Source organism: Rhinatrema bivittatum, chromosome 1, assembly GCF_901001135.1.
Source record: "Rhinatrema bivittatum chromosome 1, aRhiBiv1.1, whole genome shotgun sequence".
Classification (NCBI taxonomy): domain Eukaryota; kingdom Metazoa; phylum Chordata; class Amphibia; order Gymnophiona; family Rhinatrematidae; genus Rhinatrema; species Rhinatrema bivittatum.
The window spans coordinates 345,370,651-345,389,215 of record NC_042615.1 but is presented as its reverse complement, the minus strand read 5'-3'; positions in this window follow the sequence as shown (position 1 = coordinate 345,389,215).

The following is an 18,565-nucleotide window of genomic DNA, read 5'->3' as shown; positions in this document are numbered from 1 at the left end:
CTCGGCAGTGCAATCCGTTGCAACGGGCCTGTCGCCATTTTTTTCTATTTTTTCCGTTCTTCCCTTCAGCTCCTGGGCCGCGTGGCTGCATGGTTTTTTTCAAGGGGCCCTCACTTTCTCTCCACGCTCTGTCAGGTGTGTGGGCGCAAAGGCAGAATCTAGTTTTGTTTTGGTTTTTTTTCCCTCCCTTATTCTTCCTAGGGATGGAGAGTTTGTCGGGCCCTGAGCCCTTCCCCCGGGACCAGGGGTCTTCATGCCAATGCTCAAAGGAAGGAGGAATCCCCTCCAGTCGTAGCCCTTGTGGCAGAGGCCAGCTGGGGCACTGGGTGAACCAGCTCCTCAGGATCCCATTCTGGCATATGGAGACCCGGAGGGGTTTTCGCCGGAGTTTGTCTTGTTAATGCACCAGGCTTTCCTGGCCAGAAAGCAGGCGGGCTTCAGGAGGCAGTGGGTCTTTCCGAGCCGCCGTTCAAGAAGGGTTGACTCGAGGAACAGCAGACCCACGGGGAAGTGATGATCCCCAGGGGCCGCAGACCCCTCCCCCACCCTCCGGAGTTCCGAATCTGCGTTCGGCTCAGGTTCCGGATTTGGTTCCCGATCTTGGGGACCCTGATCAAGATGCTGCAGTTGATGATTATTTGCCACCCATAGAAGGGGATGATCCCAGCGTGGTCCACCTTTTTAAGTGGGAGGAACTATAACCCTTATTCCCCAGGTGTTGGAAGTTCTGGGGCTTAAGATCTCTCAGGAAGAATCAGATAATGATGGGGTTAATCTGGTTCTTGACGGAATACGGGGGCCCACTTCGTCCTTTCCACTGCCTAAAAAGGTTCGCAAGCTGGTGACCCGTGAGTGGGATGCACCGGACCAGGCCTCAAGGTGGCCAGAGCTATGGCCAAGCTCTATCCTCTTTCAACAGATGTCTTGGATCTTCTGAAAATTCCGAAGGTGGATGCGGCGGTTTCGGCCCTGACAAAGAAGACTACTATTCCAGTAGCGGGTGCTGCCGCTTTAAAAGATATGCAGGACCGTAAGCTGGAGATCCAGTTGAAGCAAGTCTTTGAAGTGGCTGCATTGAGTCTTTGGGCCATGATCTGCACCAGCCTCATGCAGAGGGCATGTTTGTGCTGGGTTCAGGCCTCTAACACCACTACAGGAGCTGGCAGTGGTGCCGCCTTGGAGGGCGCTCATTTGGAGGCGGCATCGCATATGTAGCAGATGCACTTTACGACCTAGTGCAAACTTCAGCGCGCAGCATGGTTTCTGTAGTGGCTGTGCGCTGACTGCTGTGGCTGCGCAATTGGTCAGCGGATTTGTCTTCAAAATCTCAGCTGTGTAACCTCCCGTTTAAGGGTAAGCTCCTGTTCGGTGAGGAACTGGAGCAGTTGGTAAAGCTACTCGGAGAATCTAAGGGGCATAAGTTGCCAGAAGATAAAAGGCCCACCAGAAAGGTGTTTCCTTTGCGGCCACGTTTTCGGGATTCATGCTGATTTCGTTCCAGCAGATATTCCTCGCCTTCCATGTCTAAGCAGAGCTCAGGACAGTAACAGTCCTTTCGAGGGGGTCGTCCCCCCGGCCGGGATTCTGGACACCTCGGGACAGGAGGTAGTAAACCCTCCCAATGAAGCCACGAGTCCCCATTCCGTCGTCGAAGCTATCGGGGGAAGATTGTCCAGCTTTTACACAGAATGGGCAAGGATCACCTCAGACCATTGGGTCCTGGAGGTGATCAGAGAAGGCTACGCTCTAGAGTTTTCACGTCCCGTGCAGGAGGTGTTCATGGAGTCCCGCGTGGCCTCGCACAGCAAGCAGGAAGCGGTACGGGAGACCCTGCAGTGCCTGATCCAGCTACAGGCCATTGTCCCGGTTCCAAAGAGGGTAGGGGACGTTACTCGGTTTACTTTGTGGTTCCCAAAAAGGAGGGCACGTTTCTTCCCATCCTAGACCTACAGAAGGTGAACCGTTGTCTCCGAATCTCTCGTTTTCGCATGGAAACCCTGCGAATGGTACTGGCCGCTGTTCGGACGGGGGAGTTCCTTGCGTCCCTGGATTTTATGGAGGCTTATCTGCAGTACAGCTATGTCACCAGAGGTTTCTACGCTTCAAGGTCTTGGGACAACACTTCCAGTTTCAGGCCCTTCCATTTGGTCTGGCGATGGCTCCTCGAACTTTCACCAAAGTCATGGTGGTGGTAGCAGCCTTCCTTCGCAAGCAGGGGATCCTGGTCCATCCATACCTGGATGACTGACTGATTCGCGCCAAGACCAGGGAGGACTGCGGAAGATCGGTTTGCATGGTGATGTTCACCTTGAGATCGCTCGGATGGGTCATCAGTCTTCAGAAGAGTCACCTGGAACCCACCCAAGAGCTGACCTATTTGGGAGCCCGTTTCGATACCTTGCGAGGCAGAATCTTTCTGGCGTCAGACTGGGTAGCCAGGTTGAAGAGCCAGATACAGGCGCTTCTTCTCAGACAAACACCCACTGTGTGGCATCATCTGCAAGTGCTGGGATCCATGGCTTCCACCTTAGACTTGGTTCCGTGGGCATTCACCCACTTACGTCCGCTACAGTGTGCGCTGTTGTCATGGTGGAGTCCGGTGTCGGAGCAGTTCCACCTACCTTTGTCTCTGCTTCCAGAGTCCAAAGCCAGTTTGTCACAGTGGCTTTCGCATGACAATCTGGAGAAGGGGGTGGATTTGAACCCACCGAATTGGCTGATAGTCTCCACTGATGCGAGTCTGTCAGGTTGGGGAGCTATGTGCGACACTAGATCTGCCCAAGGGCTTTGGTCTCCAACAGAGGGCTCGTGGTCCATCAAGCATCTCGAGACAAGAGCGGTACGTCTTGCCCTACAAGCGTTTCTACCCTGGATTTAGGAACGCATGGTTCGAGTGTTCTCCGACAATGCGACAACGGTGGCCTACATCAACTGACAGGGCGGGACGAGAAGTCCCACGGTGGCGCTTGAAGCACGTCTTCTGTTCGATTGGGCAGAGTGTCATTTCGGGGGAATTGCTGTGTCGCATGTCGCAGGCATGGGCAACGTGCAGGCAGATTTTCTCAGCAGGCGACAACTTGACCCGGGAGAGTGGGAACTGTCTCCCGAAGCATGGAACCGCATTTGTGCCAGATGGGGGGTCCCACAGTTGGATCTGATAGCAACGCGGAAGAATGTGAAGACAGAATGCTTCTTCAGCCGTCGAAAAGAACAAGACTCAGTCGGTCTCGACGCTTTGGTGTGCCCCTGGCCAACGGGGATTCTGTTGTATGCCTTTCCCCCCTGGCCTCCCATCGGTCAACTTCTCCGTCATATAGAACTCCATCCCGGAAGGGTGGTGCTGGTGGATCCAGAGTGGCCACGCCACCCATGGTTCATGGATCTGATTCACTTGACCTTAGAGGGTCCTTTGCAGCTGGCTCATCTACCGCATCTACTTCGTCAAGGTTCCATCTTTTCGGATCGGGAGGATCGCTTCTCTCTCGTGGCTTGGCTTTTGAGAGGTGACGTTTATGATTGAGTGGTTATTCTGAACAAATTATTTCCACTTTATTGCAGGCAAGACGTCCGTCCACTTCCCTGGCTTATGTGAGGGTATGGAGGCTCTTTGAGACCTGGTGTCATCAGTTGCTATCACCTCAGGAAATCTGCCAGGTGGCGTTGTAGTCCTCTTTGCACACATTTACTAAGCATTATCGCTTGGACGTTAAGCCTCTGATGAGGCGTCCTTCGGTGCAAGTGTTCTACGCGTGGGTCTTTCGGGTTCCCGCTCAGTGTAGTGTGGCTTGGGTACATCCCACTTCTCTGGACTGATCCTTGTATAGGGAAAAGAAAATTGGTTCTTACCTGCTAATTTTCGTTCCTATAATACCAAGGATCAGTCCATAGGCCCACCCCTTACTTCAGTAAGACTGTGTTGGCTACAATTTGCCTAGTTTTTCATAGAGCTCCTTTTTTCCAGATTACGATTGTTGGAGCAGTTTTTTTCTAACGGTTTATTTACTCATTTTGTTTCCTTGGGTCAAAGTGGGGGACAGTGGTTTTTGGTCACCCCTTCGCCCGTTAGGTTTGGTTATTTGGCTTGGGTACAGGTCAATACTGAGGGACTGCAGATGGCACTCTCGTTATGTAGCAGTGCCCAAAGTTCTAATTGTTCTCTGACTCCACCTGCTGGTAGGGATACACAACCCACTTCTCTGGACTGATCCTTGGTACTATAGGAACGAAAATTAGCAGGTAAGAACCAGTTTTCTTTTCCTCACCAAAATGTGCTGATGAGATTGGCTGATCTGCTTTTTTTTTCCCCATCACAAAATCTCTTATGCAGGAGACATATGTGCCTGTCTACAGGAAAAGTCACATAGTTGTGCTGTGACTAGTATAAGGCAATCACCTTGCTGCAGGTCAAGGGGGAGCAGACAAACAAGTCCTAGTTTCTTAACTCACTCTTTCAAAGCATCCTGGAAATTTCTTTTTCCAAAGGGAAAAAAAACCACATTGCAACAGGAGCACCATGTAACCCATCCTCTCGAGTTCTCTCATTCACGCATGACCCGACCAACATGGGCTTTGACTTTTACAGTCTAGGGTACTAATATGCAGAGATAAGGGAAAAAGCACAGGACTGCTTCTATGGGCAAGTCCATAAGCAAAGCATGTCAAGCAGCACTGTCTGAATTTTCAAGAAGGCTATCAGTAAATTTTGTATGGGTTTTCATAAGGCTTGGTGATAACTGCACCGAGTGGCAGTTGCTACCCTTAAGAGAAACATGGGGGTAACCTGCACAGTGCGGCAGATAGTGTCATGAGAAACTTGCTGGGCATACTGGATGAACCATTTGGCCACTACTATGTTACTGTGTTACTAGGTTTGTCCAGAAGATGTATATATTGAATTACGCTGTTTGATTAAAATAAAAACAAAAACACTTCATTGCAGGCTTTTGAGGCTGGGGAAAAGAGCATTGTTTGCTTATTTCATTCATTCCTTTATTTTGCAAACCAAATCTTAAAGATTCTCTTTACTGAAAAATGTGTTTCCCTTCCCTCTATTCACAGATGGGAATGCAGTGGTTAAGTGGCATTCATCATAGGGGTAATTTTGTGGCCTGTCTGCACTGGGGTAAAGTCTGAGGGTGCTTTTTACCCACAGGCTTTACACCCAAGTTTTAGAGGGAAAGTATGTGCATAATTTGAAAATTATCCCACCAAAACTCTCTGCACACATTTATACCTGCCAACTTGTATGCAGAGTTATTTTCAGGAAAAACTTCCCACATACTTTTAAATGAAAAATAATGCATCTAATCCAAAAGTCCCACCCACTAGACTGCTCCTTCAAACTGGGGTGGGTGGGTGGGTGGGCAGAAGTCTAGTATTATGGGCCCTATACATGTATTTTCACCCACATATAAAAAAGGCAATTAAAAAAAAATGCTCACTTTCATGGGTAAAGCTTTGTTTAACCATAGAATTGGCTTTGAAAATTATCCTCCCTATACAGAAAGATGTGACTGGTAAGAATACCATAAACTACTGCTATTATTTTAAAATTGTCATAGTGGGTACCTTTTTATCCAGTGAGGCTTTCTTTATATTTGTGCCATCTGAATGATTTTCTAAGAAGTACTTTGGGATTTGAAAGAAGCATCTGGCACCAGCAGGATTTGAACTGATAGTCTGAAACTCTCTCTTAAGGGAGCCCGATGCTTACAAGCAGTGGGTGCTTTACAGTTGCCTCACCCCGCTTTCTGTGCATCTGAGCTCTAGGTATTTGTGTTCTCTTCTGCCTCCTGTATCCTAATTAGTCCAGCAGGAACCAGCCCTGACTAGTCAGTGCATTTCAGTCCTTTGTCTGACTGTGCTCCTTGCCGGTTCAATTCATCCCTGAGGTCTGCACCAGCTTTTTGTTCCTGCTTTTGACTGGAGTTTGTTTAGTTTGCACGTATTTCTTTGTTACCTGTCCCGGATTATTCTAGCATATGATAAATTGAAATATACTGAGCCTCTTATAAATGCATATTACCTCAAGCACTTTCATTGCAAATATTTTGAAAACCGGACTGGATACGGGTTCATCAGGATGGGTCTGGGAAGCCCTACTTTTTGGCTTTGTGGCTTGTTTCTTAAGGTAGTGGTTCCAATCATTGTCCTGGAGACAAACCTAATCAGATGGGTTTTCAGGACAATCCTAGGAACATACAGTACATGAGATGGACCTTCAGGGACATCGTAGAGAAGTCCCACCACCATTCTGGCAGCCTCTGTGCTGCCTTGGAGAAGAAAGGTCACCTGGAAGGAGAGCATCAACTTGGTGAGGCAGGAAGCAATCCTGTAGCAAGGATCTGTCCTCAAGGTGATATAGCATCCTCTCGCACTGAGGATTTGTCTCCAGGGGCACTTGCCCAGGAAGGAAAGGTTAGGAGGGCAACTGTAGTTGGTGATTCGACTATTAGGAAGGTAGGTAGCTGAGTGGGTAGTGGACGTGAGGATCGTTTAGTAACTTGCCTGCCTAATATGAAGTTGGTGGACCTCATATGTCACATAGGATTTTAGACAGTGCTGGGAAGGAGCCAGCTGTCTTGGTACATGTAGGCACCAATAACATAGGAAAGTGCAGGAGGGAGGTTCTGGAAGCCAAATTTAGACTTTTAGATAGAGCATTGAAATCCAGAACCTTCAGGATAGCATTCCCAGAGATGCTTCCTGTTGCACATTCAGGACCCCAGAGGCAAGCAGAGCTCCAGAGTCTCTGTGTGTGGATGAGACAGCGGTGCAGAGAAGAGGGTTTAGGTTTGTTAGGAATTGGGTATCATTCTAGGGGAGGGGGAGCCTGTTCTGATGGGATGGGCTCCACCGTAACCAGATTGGAACCAGGCTGATGGCACTAACCTTTAAAAAGGAGATACTGTATCTTTTAAATTAAATCATGGGGGAAAGCCAACAATTACTAAAAAGCACATGGTTCAGAATGATGTATCTTTGAAGGATACCAAGAAAACAAAGAAATTAGGGCATGCCAGTAGAGAGATTACAATAAATGCAAAAGTGGACCAGGTGCCTTTAAGTAAAGAGCAGACAGGTCAGAAAGATTTCAAATTACCGTTGTCATTTGATAAGAAGGTTGTTAAAACAAATGAAAAGCTTACTTTGAAATGTCTGTATACAAATGCCAGAAGTCTAAAAAATAAGACTGTATCGCACTGGATGAAGAGGTAGATATAATTTCAGAGGCCTGGTAGAAGGAGGATAACCAATGGAACACTGTGATACCAGGGAACAAATTATATTGAAATAATAAAGTAGATCAAATTGGAGGAGGGGTAGCACTACATATTAAAGAAGGCATTGACTCAAACAAGATAAATGCTCTACAGGAGTCAAAATGCAATGTTGAATTTTTATAGATAGAAATTCCAGATGAAAAGGGGAATACATTAGCAGTGGGAGTGTATTACTGTCCATCTGGCCAGAATGAACAGACAGACATTGAAATGCTAAAAGAAATTAGGGAAGATAACAAAATCAGCAGCACAGTAATCATTGGTGATTTCAATCACCCTAGTATTGACTGGGTGAATGTCACATCAGAACATGATAGAAAGATAAAATTCCTAGATGAAATAAATGACTTCTCCATGAAATAGTCGGCACAAGAACCAACAAGAGAGGAAACTATTTTAGATCTAGTCCTTAGTGGAAGACAGGATTTGGTGCAAGAGGTAACAGTGCTGGAGGTACTTGGAAAAAGTGATCACAACATAGTCAAATTTGACTTAATAACTGGAGGGAGGACACTAAAGAAATCTACTGTGACAGCATCTAATTTTCAAAAAGGTGACTATGATAAATGAGGAATATAGTTAGGAAAAAACTGAAAGGAGCATCTAAAAGGTTAAGAGTTTACATTAGGACGGACTGTTGGGAATCCCGGACACGGCAATCGGCGTGCACGTCATAAAATCTGATGGCTGCGCGCACATGTGCACCGGATTTTAAAATCCGTGCGTGCATGTGCGGGCGACCCGTGACTCGTGCACACGGGGGGGGGGGGGGGGGGGAACGGGACATTTTGTAATCTACATGTCAACGCGATCGGGCCTTTTACCAGGTAACTTTCCTTTACTCTATTTACCCTTCCTCCCTTTTCCCCTCTACTCCCCTACTACCTCTAACTAGGGTTTTTTGTTTTGTAACTTCTGCTCCTTCGGAGCAGAAGTTAGCTACATACATCAGCTGGTTACCAGCGTGTGCTTCCCTGGGACAGGGCCTAATGGCTGCTTTCCCGGCCGGCCACTGCTCTGCTCCTCTCTGCCCAGACCATGCCCCTGGCCTGCCCCTTTTTCAGGGCCCGAAACTTCTGTGCATAAAGGAGGTTATGCGCATGGCCAGGTCTGTCCTAAAATGCGCACAGTGGGGTAGATTTTTAAAGAAGCGTGTGTGGGGTACATTTGTGCTCGCTACCCGGCACGCACAAATGTACACCCGATTTTATAACATGAGTATGCTGCCACTGGCAGGCCTAACTTGCGCGCGCCAGCCGGCTGCCGGTGCACCATCCCCCGGCACAGCCTCTGTGCTGGAGGCCTCGGTCCCGCCCCCAGACCGGCGCCACGCCCATGGCCCTACCCCCTTCCCGCCCCTTTTTCAAAGCCCCGGGACATACGTGCGTCCCGGGGCTTGTGCGCTCAGGAGGGTTTTTAAAGGGTTACGTGCATATATTACGTACATAACCCTTTGAAAATCTACCCCAGTGTGCGCAAGGCCCAGCCACGTGCATAACCCCCACTTTTTTACTCTTGTGGCCTTTTTAAAATTGGCCCATTATAGAGGTAATGCCTGTTTTTATATATGTTAATGCCTCACTTTAACGTACTATTCTGTGAAGGGCAATAAGACTTTAATGACTGGTGCATTACATATGTTGCAATGGTATGCATTTACCACACGTTTAACATATTTTATTAAAAAGGCCCTTTAGTTTGTTGTTTACATAACTCTGTACTAATAAAATAATCAGAATATTTATCCATACGAGCAGTGTAGAAGGGTTGTCTAAGACCTTGCTTCAGTCTTTCATGCTTGGATATCACAATTTACTTGTCCTCTGGAGCCCAGGATCCTGTGGAGACAACATTCCCTGTGGGGAAGGGAATCGTGGCCATGGCTTACGGGTGACACCTAGTGGCTAGATTGAGGGCCTGTGATTGCAGGGATCTAGAAGGAGCCATAGGGGCAGATTTTCAGAGCCCTGCTCGCCTAAATCCGGGCGGATTTAGGCGAGCAGGGCCCTGCGCGCCGGTGCGCCTATGTTCAATAGGCCTACCGGTACGCGCAGACCCCGGGACTTGCGTAAGTCCCGGGGTTTTCCGAGGGGGGCGTGTCGAGGGGGCGGGCCCGATCCGCGCGGCGTTTTCGGGGCGGGACGTAGCGTTTCGGGGGCGGGCCTGGGGGCGTGGTTACGGCCCGGGGCGGTCCGGGGGCGTGGCCACGCCCTCCGGACCCGCCCCCAGTTCGCGTCCAGGCGTGCTAGCGGCCCGCTGGCATGCGGAGATTTACGTCTCCCTCCGGGAGGCGTAAATCCCCCGACAAAGGTAAGGGGGGGGTTTAGACAGGGCCGGGCGGGTGGGTTAGGTAGGGGAAGGGAGGGGAAGGTGAGGGGAGGGCAAAAGAAAGTTTCCTCCGAGGCCGCTCCGATTTCGGAGCGGCCTCGGAGGGAACGGAGGTAGGCTGCGCGGCTCGGCGCACGCCGGCTATACGGAATCGATAGCCTTGCGCGCTCCGATCCCGGATTTTAGCGGATACGCGCGGCTACGCGCGTATCTACTAAAATCCAGCGTACTTTTGTTTGCGCCTGATGCGCCAACAAAAGTACGCCAAATCGCGCTATTTGAAAATCTACCCCATAGTGCATGACCCTCTGCCCAGGACCATTAATACACCGATTGGACTAAAAGTAAGTTGGGAGGGGATATTCTGTAAAAGAAAAAGGGGGGGAAATCCCTGGGTACTTGCGAATAAGGCTCCTCTCATCAGATTCCAGCCCTGGTTCCAACTGAATTGGAAGTAAAAAAAAACAGAAAAAGGATCAGAGGGAAACCGCCTGGTTAAATATAAAAAATACAAATTTGCCCCACAAATTTCTAGGGAAGTGCCCTGCTTTTGAAAGATGCCAGCTAGACAGTATGGACACAGGTATGCCGACTTGCCAATATGTCTCTAGAAAAAATGTTTCCTTTGATAAGCGGGTAGTTCAGCCTCCATTGAGCCAATTGCGGTGTTATTTAGTCATGTTGAAACCGTTTTACTGGGTAGAGGGATGGAGACCATCACTTTATTATATACTGGTCACAAATTAGATTTCAGGCAGCACTCAATTATTATCAGGACTCCCTTGACCTGCATTTCAAGTGGTGTTTGAGAGGTGAGAAGGTTCCACGTAAGCATGGCAAGCCATCGTGCTATCTGTTCTGCCACACCAGATCATACCCTCACATCAGTATATTCCCACCATGACTTCATACCATTGTTCAGGTTGCTAAACTTGTGCTAGATATTCTTTATCCAACCAACGGGCTGATACAGTACAGTGTGCTCCGACGGAGCACACTGTTAATCTGCCATTGGACGCGCGTTTTCCCTTACCCCTTATTCAGTAAGGGGCTGAAAAAGCGCGTCCAATCCCTCGAACCTAATAGCGCCCGCAACATGCAAATGCATGTTGATGGCCCTATTAGGTATTCCCGCGCGATTCAAAAAAGAAAATGTGCAGCCAAGCCGCACAATTTGCTTTCAGAAATTAGCGCCTACCCAAAGGTAGGCGCTAATTTCTTCGGGCACCGGGAAAATGCACAGAAAAGCAGTAAAAACTGCTTTTCTGTGCACCCTCCGACTTAATATCATGGCGATATTAAGTCGGAGGTCCCGAAACTTTCCAAAAGTAAAAAAAAAAAATTTGAAGTCGGCCCGTGGCTGTCGGGTCGAAAACCGGATGCTCAATTTTGCCGGCGTCCGGTTTCCAAGCCCGTGGCTGTCAGCGGGCTCGAGAACCAACGCCGGCAAAATTGAGCGTCGGCTGTCAAACCCGCTGACAGCCGCCGCTCCGGTCCAAAAGGAGGCGCTAGGGATGCGCTAGTGTCCCTAGCGCCTCTTTTTACCTGGTTTTACCGCCGGGCCTAATTAGCATACAGAATTGCGCGCACAGGAGAGTGGCTTGTGCGCGTGCCGGGAGGGAAAGCGTTTGCCCGCTCTCCCGCGGACTTTACTGAATCGGCCCGCAAGTGAGAAGCTCTTTTGTTTTTTCTTCTCCACATGCCTTTTTAAAACAAAGAAACAAGACTCAAAAATGTAAATTTTTTTTCTGTTGGTGCTTATTGGTGATGTATCACAGACAAAGAACAAAGAACACAGCTTACAGTGGTTTTCATAATGATGGCTCTGTGCAGTCTTAGAATGGCAAAAAGTGACTTTGCCAGTAAACCTTTTATTAAAATATACTACACAAGGTGTCGCAAAGGGAGCAATTCGGATCTGGTGTTTATCTATAGGACAGATGAGAGAGGGTCTGTGCCGAGAAATTCTAATTCACCAGTTTGACTGATTTCAGCATTTTCTGGCATGTAGAGTTTCTTTCTGCAAGAGAAATATGCTAACGCTATACCAGCCTGAATCAACTACTCAATTGCTTTATTTGTTTTGACCTGACAGCTTCCTCCTGATTCTTTCGGTTTCCATTTCAATTGGAATCAGTCTCAAATTGGGCTATGACGCAATGGGCCTTCCTTTGCAGCTACTCCACCCCTGCATTCGTATTCTCTCGCCCCCCCTCCCTCTATAACCCAGCCATTGCAGTAATTGACTTCAATATTGGAGGGGCCACACACCGCAGCTCTCTTTGGAACCAGGCATGTATATACCCTGAATCCCACCCATCGGTGCTGCTGCTCTTCCGAAAGGGCTGGGAATCCTTTCCCTGAGGGCTGAAAACACTGCTTCTACAGTTTCCTTAAGCTTGATAGGTTTAAGGAGCCAACACGAAATCTGGGAATCATACCCCAAGTCTCCTTGCATGGCATTACACACAGAATTACTTCTAGGCCCCAGGGGCTGGGGCTAGCCTTTAGGGTTTTACTAGCATTTTATTAATAGTTACAAGTATGAACTGAGTTTAATACCTGGCTCAGGTCTTCTGCTGCCCAGGTGGATCAGGGCTACTGATGCTGTGGAGGTAGCATTCATAGCGCCAGGGGGAGGCACCCATACTCACTGTGCAATAGGGACACCTAATGGCTGCAGGGTCCCGGAAGGAGACCTGGTTTGGCAGAGAATCATCAATGTAATGAGCAGACTAAAGTAAATTGGGGGAGGATAAAAAGTTAAAGAAAAAATCCTCAGATAGTTGAGAATGAAAGCTCAGGGTGCCAGATCCCAGCCCTGACTCCAAATGAACTGAAAGTACAAAGGAGCGGGAGGAAAAGCCTTTATTTACAGCAAATAATTATTATATTTAATTGCAACAGATGGAATGAGTGAAAATTAATCAACAGCTTCCTCATCTCACTTGGTATCCCTGTTTTAGTGACAATTTTTTTTTTTTTTTTTAAAGAAAAATAATTTGATCTGCAGTAGCCTGTGAAGATAACACCCACTAAAGTCAGTGCAACCTCTGCACATGGCCTATCTTTTGTAATGAATAGGGGAATGCTGAGAAAAGTAAACAAGAAATTATGTTGTTGCAATGACTGCCAGCTAATGACTTCATAAAAATTCTCTCCTGCTGCGACAAGCAATGTTTTACTGTATGTATTGCTGAATGTGCTGTCTCTGGTGCTACCGCATCACCTTTGTGATATCTAATATTGAAGGATGGTGTTATTAATTCCTTCTTATGAGTTAATACGTGCGTATTGTGATGGAGCAGTGGTTGACTTCATTTTTATGGTCATAGGTGACATCTTTCTTAAATCATGCTTTTTAAATGGATCATGGTTTTGCCGAGAAGAGCCCATTTTTACTAAATTGTCAATTTCAATCCCTCGCATTATGGCAAACCGTGGAAAAAGGGATATGTTACATTTTTTAGCTTAATGCAAGCAATAAGGGAGGTAATTTTCCATAGCATTTGCATGCATAAAGCCCAGTTTTATGCATTTAAATGTCCTTTTGAAAATTGCCTGGGATTGTGTGTGTAAAAGTATGTGCAAAAGCAGTTTTACATGTATTTTACATACACTACAAAGAGGCATCCTGAGCACCAGTTATGTACACACCACAAATTTTCAAAGCAGATTTAAGGACATAAGAACATAAGATTTGCCATACTAGGTCAGACAAATGATCCATCAAGTCCAGTATCCTGTTTCCAACAGTGACCAATCCAAGTCACAAGTTCCTAGTAGGATCCCAAACGGTAAATACATTCCATGTTTTTTTATTCCAAGGATAAGCAGTGGATTTACCAAGTCCATCTTAATAATGGTTTATGGATATTCCTCCAGGAGCTTGTCCAAACCTTTTTTAAACCCAATTACACTAAGAGCTTTCACCATATCCTCTGACAATAAATTCCAGAGCTTAATTATACATTGAGTAAAAATATGTTCTCCTATTTGTTTTAAATGTACTACTTAATAATTTTATTGCGTGTCTCCTAGTCTTTGTACTTTTTGAAAGATTGAACAACCAATTTGCATGTGGCTGTTACACAAAGCAAGACTACATTCAGGTACTGTCAATCTTTCTCTGTCCCCAGAGGGCTCACAATCAAACAGGGAGATGCATCGAGCCACGTTAGTGCTCTAACATGTTATATCGCATATATTGCACAATATATGCAATATTTTGCATCTCCCCACCCAGATTCCCCTATTACAATAACCTTCTTTGCATGCATGAATAATGCAAATGCATGCAAAGACGTCCATGCATAGGCAATCATATGCAAATATTTTCTTGCGGCTGACTGATAAGGTAGTAAGCTGCAATAAAATACCTAAACCTCTTGGAAAAGCAGTAAATGTGAGGTGGGGAGCCTGGGATCCTAACGCGGGACTTGGGCAAGGTCAAGTTAGCACCATTTTGGAAAATGGCACTGACTGGGTGGGGCAATAGGGGGCCCCCTGGCCCCCTACGAGGGATCCTCTTCTTAATCTGAAGGTTTGAGGAGTGCAGGATGGGGTTTGGGGGTAAGGGAAGGGGGCTGTGAGGGGGATCTGGGGTGGGGTGGGTGCCGGAATCCTATATTAGGGTGCCTGGACCCTATATTTTATTGATGACATGGGGGTAGGGGGGCCAGGATCATTGCCATGCAGCAAGTTTTTAACTTTTTTTTTACAATTTGGGGGATTCAGGGCCACCTCAAGTGACGGACCTAGGTTGACAGCACTGGCTCCCACTCACCCTCCCAGTTTGCCTGCTATTTTTTTTTTGGGCCACCAGCCCTTGAGATTGAGGCTGCCATCACGTTAAATAGCCACTCGCCGCATTCTTGTGTTCAATTTGTTTTTGTTTTGCAATAAACAATTACACAAGAGCAATAGAGTGCATTGGTTTCTTATGCACCCCACAGGCAACATAAAGAAAATAATATAAGTTTGCATTCCCACAACCAGAATACCTACCCCTTTGCCCTCCCCTCCCCTAAATCTTCCATAATTATACCATGAAAGGCACAGATGACTCCAAATCTGCTATTATACACATCAGTTAGTTTTGCATGTGCCGGCCGTGGCAGACCTGCGGCTCAGCCCCTTCACTTCTCTGGCGAATCCAATGCCTAGTTTCTCATCTCTGGCGGCGGTGGGCCGCTGGCTCCATCCTTGGGCCGCCCCTGGTGCCTCAGCTTCAGCTACAGATCTCTGTTCTCCATGTTGGGCTTCTCTGCGTGGCCCACGGAGAGATGCCGCCGTTCGGTGCTGCGCCCCTCCCTATGCACACATGCGCGCATCATTGTTCCTTATGAAGAACCTGCGGCGGCAAATTGGCCGCGGCCCCGGATGATGATGACGCCGAAGCTCTGGTATTTAAGGCCGGGCTCAGCTTCCAATGATCACCTTTGCAACAGGTCTCCATGCTGGTCATGTATTTGTTGCCTCCTAGTGATTCTCCTGCATTCCTGGTTCCTGATCCCTGCAAGTTCCTTTTCTCCTTCATCCCTGCGTTCCTGATTCCTACCCTACATTGGATTGCTTTCTCGGACACAACCCATGCATTGCCTGACTACGCTATTGACTCTCTCCAAGCCCGGACCTCTGCATTGCCTGATTACGCCATTGACTCTTTCTAAGCCCAATCCTCTGCATTGCCTGACTACACTATAGACTCTTTCCTCGCCCCGACCTCAGCCTTCCCTTGCCACCACTCCTTGATTGCCGCCGGCCCTGACTCCAGCTTGTTCTACGATGCCTCTTCAGTCTACGTCCTGGACTTGGCCTATTCAGGCTTTGGCCTGTTCTTGCTCGGGCGACCCCTGTCTGACTTTGGTTCTATTGGCGCCCGGGTCTCCGGGACTCCGCCTCGTCCAGTACAGACTTCTCTATTCTACTGTTGCTGCCTCTGGGCTGACCTCTCTGCCTTTCCATCGACGACGACATACAGAGGCCTACCTAAGTCCAGCTGGCCCAGGTACCCAAAAGCTTAACCCGCGGGGAACGAGGGCTGGTATCGGTGAAGCACCAGCTGGCCTCCGTCCTTCAGCCCACTCTGCTTGCAGACGGTGGGGACCCATAGGATCCCTCCTACGGGTAGCGTCAACCCCATCTCAGCCCAAGGGTTCACCTCCGACGCAACAGTTAGCATTGTTTATAACTAGAATTCTCGCTCTGGGAGAAAGCGATTGAAGATAATAATCCCATGTAACAAGAAAAATCCTTTGATGCTTAAAAGATGACACAGATGCTCTACTATCCATTTGAAAAAAGTTCATGCAGCAAATTACACCATTGCCAAAAGGAAGGACCCTTGTCATCTCTCCAAATCAGTAAATTAACCTTTTTCCCCATCAAGCATGCTTTCCGAAAGAATAAAATGTCCCCTTTATTTTTAAAAGACACTGGAGAAAGATGTTCAAAGAGGATAGCCTCTGAGGATATTTTACCCAGGTAGAGAGTCCATCAAGCTAGGTTGAGAGAACCTTGCCCAAATCTCATCTTGGAGTGAGTTTCCTCACTCCGAAGGCCAGCAAATCTTCACAAGAGACCACTGTTCTGTTCGTAGGTGTCACGTAGCATGTCAAAGTGGCCCCTAACCCCTACACACTTACCTAATCCCCACCTCGAATTACTAGGTGGGCCTACCCTAGGGATACAAATACCTACCTATGGGAATGACATTAAGGCTCTCCCTCTCTCTCTCTCCCTCCCCCCCCCCCCCAGGGCTCTGGAGCCTTCAAATCGTCTGAAATAAGCCTTACGGGACACATCGCAAATGGCGATGAAACCTCACCGCATGGTCACAGCCTAACGCATTTGAAAGAGGTGTAGTTAAAATCTGCGTTATGGCTGTGCGATAGCTCTTCGCAGGCTAGCCCAGCCCACTCTCCGCCCCTAACTCCTCCTATTTTTCGAATTTGCATCGCACCATACGATATGGTGCGATCGCATGCGGTAAACACGTTTTCGCATGCATTTTCGCATGCGTTAAAGGCCTATCGCATGCGAAAACGCCTTACCGCATTTTGAAAAATGACCCCCATAGCTTGTTACTTTAAACCAAAAGCGTTGAGAGGTTGAGCATGTCCAAAAGGTATGAGTCAGAGTTCCCAGCGATGTTTTATATCTCACATAAGCTTGGACCTGAGAAATATATGCTCATTGTAAAAATTTATGTTGAAGTTTATGAAGAGAAACAGTTCCAGAAAGGTCTTTGAGATTTTAAAACTTAATTTTACCATTGGTTATGTAATTGTAAAGTCCCCCTTTTGATTCCACCGATTCACGATAGTCACAAAATTCACCATGGGTTTTTTTCTGCAGTGCTTTCCGCAGCCTAGATACTGATCTTTTTATGAATCTCCAGGTAGAATAGTTCTTCCAGATCCTGTAAAAATGAAAACTCCAACTCCTGCCTCAGGAAGGAGGCTATATAATGTTTTAACTGAATATAGGAGAAATAACGCATATTCCGCAACCCATATGTATCTTATAGTACTGAAAAAGGAACTATCATACTATCTTCCTTTAACACATATTGTAGTTGAGTAACTTCCCATTTCCCAAAATCTTTAGATTGACTGCCAGGAACAAAATTTATGTTACCCTGTATGGCTAACAACTGCGAGCACTGGGAAGACTTCTGATAAAATATTTCCAGACTCCTCCAAGCCCATCTGATTGGTGAAATCAAAACACAGCTGGACATCCCCTTAGGCAATTATGCTGGAGCAGCATATAGCACATACTTTAAGTCTAGGGGTGCAACTTGCGATTTATCCTCTTCTAAATTTATGCAATCACATTTATTGTAAAGCCAATCATGCAAAATACGCAAAAAAATAAAAGACTGACAAAATTATATTCTGCTAAATCTGGTAATGCTAAGCCACCTTGACTCCAGTCATGTTTCAGACAATCTAAGGGAATACGCGGTTTCTTGTCTTGTCAAATAAATTTTATAATTAAAGAATCCAATCACTTAAGATCTCTCTTCAACAATTGTATGGGTAAATTCTGGGAACATAAATCCAACGTGGAAAAATCATTTTATAGAGATTGATTCTCCCCACCAAGGAAAGAGGTAATCCTTTCCAAATTTGAAACCTCCCCTTAGTGTAATCTATAAGCCAATCTAAGTTGAAACTGTAAAGTTCACCCGGATTAGTAGACATAATCAGCCCCAGATATCTAAAAGCCCCATCTGCCCATTTTAAAGGAAAGCTATTTTCCCATTGCTCTTTTACAGAAAATGGAAAGGCTATTGCTTCAGATTTATCCATGTTCAGTTTAAGTCCCGAAATCATCCTAAATTGAGAGAAAAGATCTATTAACACTGCTAGAGAAGAAACTGGCTTTGTAAGAAATACTAAAATGTCATCAGCAAAAGCTGCATATTTCCCCAACTATATCCCCTATATGTTTTTGTTTCCTGAAGGGTACACAAGAAAAGTTCCAAAAATAATAAGATTAACAGTGGGGACAAAGGACAGCCCTGTCTAGTTCCTCTTTCTATGGAAAAAGTGTCCAAACAGGTCATACTAGTAAAAACATTGGCCCTCGGATTAGACTAAAGTAATTTCACAGCTTGTTGAAATGGCCAACCAACCCCATCCATGCCATGACTTCAAATAGCTATTCCCACTCTACCCTGTCGAATGGTTTCTCAGCATCGAAGCTGACCATCAAAAAAGACTCATTATTCTGCCTGCAACATGTCATCGCTGTCATCACCAGTTGGCCATTCGTCAGAGCATACCTACCCCATACGAATCCTACATGTTCACTCCTTTCTTAGGTAAAATGACCACTAACCTATCAGCCCAGCTCTTGACCAACAATTTCTGGTCAAAATTCAGGAGGGATATAGGCTGATAAGAGGCCAGCAAGGCTTCGTCTTTGCCTTTTATGTGAATAAC